The following is a 6,000-nucleotide window of genomic DNA, read 5'->3' as shown; positions in this document are numbered from 1 at the left end:
AAGAAAAAGAGGATACTAAATCTTTATTCACACAGAATTTTGGGGCATCATATATGTATCTAATTGCAAACTATTAAAAAATCATTGTAGAATCATTCTACTACATTATGTAATTTTGAAACATGGAATTGAGAGTCTTATCATTACATCCCATGTTCCTGCATGTGATTTTCAAATGAAAATTACCAACCTTATATGATGCTTGATCTAGTACTTGGGTGAGGTAGAAGGGAATATATAATCTATGCAACTAGAATGGCAGTTTCAGAGAATAGTGAATATCCTTAGTCACCCAAGAGGATTTAAAGGGCTAAATTCTAATTTGCAATCTTGATCTATAGTAATTAAAAGGCAAAGAGGTTCCTTTTAGTGTTTTTTTTTTTCTAGTTCAAGGACAATTTGGTTCTAAACTGACCGAGAAGAATTTTATATAATTTGATTAATAAGGTTATCTTCTTACAAATTTGAGGATTATGCCTTGAAAATGCTATTAATTTAGATCATTTTTTCCCACCAGTTTTCAATTATATGGAGTATCACGTAGAAATGTTAAATTAACTAGTATCTTTTCAGTGCATCGATGCATTTGAAATAAAGTATATTTTTTCTTTTCCCCAAATATTCTCTTCTACCATGCAATACAGGGTACTTGGCAATAATGATTCTGACTGGAAATAAACATGTAATAGTGTTTATTGAAGACTGAAGTGCTTGAACCATAACAGCTTAGGAAATGCAGCCTTGGTATATATTATTTGTATTATTCTCAATATTAGAACCAAACACCAAAGCAAAATGGTGTATCCACAGTGGACTTTCACTGCAGTTGACATTCATTGCCAGTGCACATGAATGATAGAAAACATTTGTTTTTCTAGAACTTGATCCTCAATTATCTCAAAAATTTAAGGGATAAATATGTTTTGAAAGCTTTGGCAATTTAGTGAGTTAGTTAGTTAGTTGGATAGTTATTTTTCTTACTTTTTTTTTTTTCTATTGAAGAGGGTAACTGTATTTTTAAAGTCTATGCACCTTTTACCTTTATACACTGTTAATTATATTTTTTAATGGAAGTTTTAAATAATATTTTTCAGCGAGTATTTGTTGAGTGAACACAGGGGCAGGAGACCACCATCTGGTGGATTGGATTCACTGGAGTTTGGTAGGTGAGCATTTAGGGCCTCTTTGTGTTCCATCATCCTGAACTGCAAAGTAAGTTTGCGTCTCACAGGTCTGTGCAGAGATCAAACAAATGGTAAGGGGATAGATGCATGTTTGCGGTTGTTATTGATTGATCTGTGCTCCTGAGGCACCAGGAAAGGCCAGGCCCTCTCAGGTGACACTACTGTTGATGTCTTCCCTCTGCAGAGACATGCCCTGCTCTGTGGGGGAGGAGGAGTGGACCACCGCCCCGGTTCCCCAGACCATCACAAAACTCTTCCAAAATGGGAACTGGACGATGGAGAACCCCTCACCCTCCTGCCAGTGTAGCAGCGACAAAATCAAGAAGATGCTGCCTGTGTGTCCCCTGGGGGCAGGGGGGCTACCTCCACAAGTGAGTCAATCTCCGTGTGATGAGCAGATGGCAGTGCAGGGTGGGCTGGGGCACTTCTGTTAGGAAGAAGGAATGGATGGCATATCATGTCAGGGCGTTGTCTTTCAGGCTGGATCTTAATTGTATGGGGAAAAGCATGTGAGTTTTGAGGGGAAGACGCTGGTCCATAAGCTTCTATCTTAGCTTAGCTTGTTTCTCTAGTTTGAGAAAAGGCAGCCTAGCGTGCTCACTTGTTTGAGTTAAAACCAGAACCCAACACTAGGGATCAGTGGGCTGTGAAAGACAAACTCTGGCTTCTCCCACTGAGGAGAAGCCACCTCTGAATTAGGGAGGCTGGCCCATGAAGCTTCTGTGTGTCTTAAAACTCTGACATTCTCTGAGACTGAATGTAGGCAGCAGTCGTGAGCCTTTTTTCTGAGAACAGTTTCAGGAAGAGGCTTGCTTGTGATCTCCCTCTGTTGCTGTCAGCATCCAAGTTGCAGGGTGAGGACAAGCACATTTAAATGGGTGTGAGAACTTAAAGATGTCCTGGTTGCTTCTTCCTAAAACCACAGCTAATCTGTTCATCAGTATAACTCCAGTGAACAAAAGAATTTGCTGGGCATAGTCAGTGATACTGCTCCCTGAACACTTTTGTGACTATAAAGAATCATATTCTACTGTCTATTGTTTAGCAGTTGAGAATAATTTCCTGGGAACATCTTGGCTTGGTAGAAGGGAATGGCCAATGCCGAGGGCAGAATGGACCAGGTCTTGTTGTTTGGATGATGGCAGTATCTGGGCCCTATGGGGAGGGTCTGGCCATACTGATCTATTTGAGGGACAGGTATCATTGTTATCCATTTTTATCTTTTGTCCCAATTGTGGTCCATTAAGACACATGTACTTTGTTTACTTTCAATTTCTAGTTCACCCATGTTGTTAAATAAGGCAGACTTTAAATTGATTTAATTCAAAGTATGATTCTCATACTCTCGTGACACTTTTATCCCAAATCAGATTCTCAGAGCATGGTATGTACCCCAGAGTAGTTTTTAGTTTTCACTTTTTACATGGACCCAAGACTGATGTGGATTGAAGAAATGGTATTAAAACCACATATTTCCTTGTTTTTCAAGCGATTTGTCCCTGAGTTTTGAAGGATCATGTGGGAGTTGAGAAGAAAAAGAAGAATCCTTGAAGTCCATTCCCATTCATTTCCTGGAAAATGATTTACCTTATTTAGCTGCCTCAAAACCTAGCTATGTCACCGCTTCTTTTACTCTTTTGCCTTTTCCCCGAGATCCAGTACCCACAGAACTCTGAACAGTGCAAATGGGACCCCAGAGTAGCTTCCATGCTAGGAAGGAGCCATGGCTGGTCTATCAGCCCTCCCTAGCCTGCTCTAGTCAGTGTCCCTCACTGTTCTCTGGGAAATAAGTTAAGAATTCTGTAGGTTTGCACCAATGGGTAACAAGGCTTAGGGCAGAAAGCTGCCAGAGGGTGAAAGTGCCCAAGATTAGTCCTTAAGTAAATCAAGTCTTTGGCGGAAAGTTGCCTCCACAGGATGAAAGTGTCTGAGAACAGTTAGAGGTGGAAAGCCACTACAAAGTGAAAGCGCCCAAGGTTAGTTAGTGAAAAGGGAGCCTTGTTAGCCTTGAGGCAACATGCTCCAGCAATCTTAAACTTTGGCAATAACAGCTTCTTGGCTGTATCACCCACAGAGAAACACTGTCCATCTGGCGTATGGCACCTAAATGTCATCATGCTTTAATCTCAACTTCTCACACCACTCACTCTCCAAACTCTTTGCATCTTACACACACAAGTTAATGGGCACTAGTTTATTGTTTACTTCTGCACATTCACTACATATATAAAACCTTAAGAGCTCAATAAATACAGAGACAAAACCCGTGTTCAGGGCTCTTGTCTCCTCCCGTACATTAGCCTCTCTCATATTCAATTCTGTGTCTACTCTCTTGCTGGACAAGAGAGAACTCCTGACTCAAAGTCTGTGACACTGTTCCTTTTGACTCCCCATCTGCTTGCCTTGAGAACCAGGTTCAGGCCTGAGTCACCATGTTTAGAGGAGCATCTGTGAGATAAATAGCCATTCTTTGCTCAATATCTCACATGTCAGCCTATAATCATGTCATTGTCCCTTCCCTTTCATACTGTAGTTCTATCAGCCACCCTGGGCAGGGACCATAGAGTCGAAAGAGTGCCAGAATCCATTATAACTGGCTGAGATGTAATTTTCACAAAGTCTAAATCTGAATTCTTTTGAAGAGGAAATATCTAAATATCTAAATAAATATCTCATACCACATGTACATACTCATGTGGTATCTGTAGCTGAGTATTAATTGTGTTTCATACTGTCTATGTTTTTCTGTCAGGCTGTTGTTTAGGTATGGTGAGTTTTCCCTGGGCGCCAATAATTTTCAATCACCTCCTCTGAGTCAAAGGATTCCATTAAGCTAGTGAAGAAACAATTGAAGCTGGCCAAGGTATTTTATTCATCCCAAGATTTTTTTTCAGAAAAGTTGGCCCAGAGTTGCAGGTACATGGGAGTCATTGATAGGTCAGTCAGGTCACCTAGCAGCTTATTGTTTAAGACTTTTGCCTTTACAAACCATGAGAGACTCTTGAATGCTGACAAAAACTGAGGACTTATGGATGTAGGGGGGAGGGGGAATNATTTTTAAAAAAAAAAAAAAAAAAAAAGACTTTTGCCTTTAAAACCATCAGTGGTATTTAATTATCTTGTCCCAGTCAAGAATGAGCTACTCAGTGTATATTTAATACTTGAGAGTGTAGATCCTATATATGGAGCATGGCAGTTATTCTTTCTTTTAACTCCTACAGGGTATTAATATAAGTCATTAGGAATTTTATACAAGACCCTGTATAATGGGCTTATAGGACCATTCTTATGATTAGAATCTTAGAATTTCTTTCTTTTCTTTTTGTTTTTAGAATTTCTGTATCTATTAGATTGATATGCTATATACTGTTGCTTTTACACTTAAAGCTGGATTAATTTAACTTATTTGAGTAGTTTCGCACTAATATTTTCTATACTTACTAAGTTTTCAAGGCACATATCTTTGCTCTTATAAGGTCAACAACAGTGGACCAAAGCAAATGCCATTAGGCCATTCTCAGACCTCTTTCAATAGTTTCATTATGATACTAGACTCTTTTTTTTTATTAAAAAAATATTTTATATTTTAATGTTTTATTTATTTTTGAGAGAGAGAGAGAGAAACCGAGTATGAGTCGGGGAGGGGCAGAGAGAGAGGGAGACACAGAATCTGAAGCAGGCTCCAGGCTCTAAGCTGTCAGCACGGAACCCGACATGGGACTTGAACCCACTAACCGTGAGATCATGACCTGAGCCAAAGTTGGACACTTAACCAACTGAGCCACCCAGGTGCCTGGGTACTAGACTCTTTTGAACTCAGTGACATGTTTTGCGTTTGTTTTTCAGATTTTTGACTTGAAAATAATCATGCTTAGACTCTGAATAAAAGAAATGTGTTTTATTTATTGAACAGATATTTTCCCTGGGCTATTCACCAGATGTTTGTATGTGTGTGTATGTTTGTGTGTGTGTGTGTGTCCTCCTTAATTATGTCTTCAACTGCATCCTTGACTCCTCAGATTCTCACTGACTTTGTCTTTCCAGGAAGAGCATGTCAGCGGACATCCTTGTGTCCATCTATGTTATCTTTGAAATGTTCTTCGTCTCAGCCAGCTTTGTTGTGTTCCTGATCCAGGAGGGGGTCAGCAAAGTGATGCTCCTATAGTTCATTAGCAGAGTGTAACCTGTCATGTATTGGTTCTCCAATTCTGCATGGGATATGGTAAGAACATCTGTCTGCTGCTGCTTTCTAAATCTCCATCAGGGCTATGGATTGGATGAAAGAGCCCTTGTCTTTTCTAAAAGTGTTCTAGCTAATCTAAATGAATGAAAAAGGGAAAGGCAGACGCAGTTGTATATTTTCATGACACAGAGCTGATCTCATGCCACAGAGAAAAATCTGTCTACACTGACTACAACTAACATTACTATCACCTAATTTCCTAGACTTTTCAAAGAAACATTGGGGTAGAAGACTCTTGGTTAAAACTGAAAACCAATGCCTCTAACTTTTCTGATAGGTTTTAACCTTCAGAGTTAGGGTGTTCTTTGACTTACCAGGAAACTTATCTGTCCTTTGAATCCTTGAGGACCAGATAAATGAGAGGTGAGTATGCTTCCTGCTTTTTAGTTTTCCCTCCAACAGCTAATAATTTACTGTGTTCTATTTGCAATATATGTTAGATACATAAATTCATATAGCTGTAAATATAGACTACCAGAAGAGTTTGGAAATACCAAGTCTAGTTTGAGAAGGCTGAAGGACTCAAGTAAAATAAAAATTAACATTGTAAGAAAACCCAAGTATATCTGTGAC

Source organism: Crocuta crocuta, unplaced genomic scaffold (assembly GCF_008692635.1).
Source record: "Crocuta crocuta isolate KB4526 unplaced genomic scaffold, BGI_CrCroc_1.0 scaffold95, whole genome shotgun sequence".
Lineage (NCBI taxonomy): Eukaryota > Metazoa > Chordata > Mammalia > Carnivora > Hyaenidae > Crocuta > Crocuta crocuta.
The sequence above is the reverse complement of the archived record's forward strand: the minus strand, read 5'-3'. Positions refer to the sequence as shown.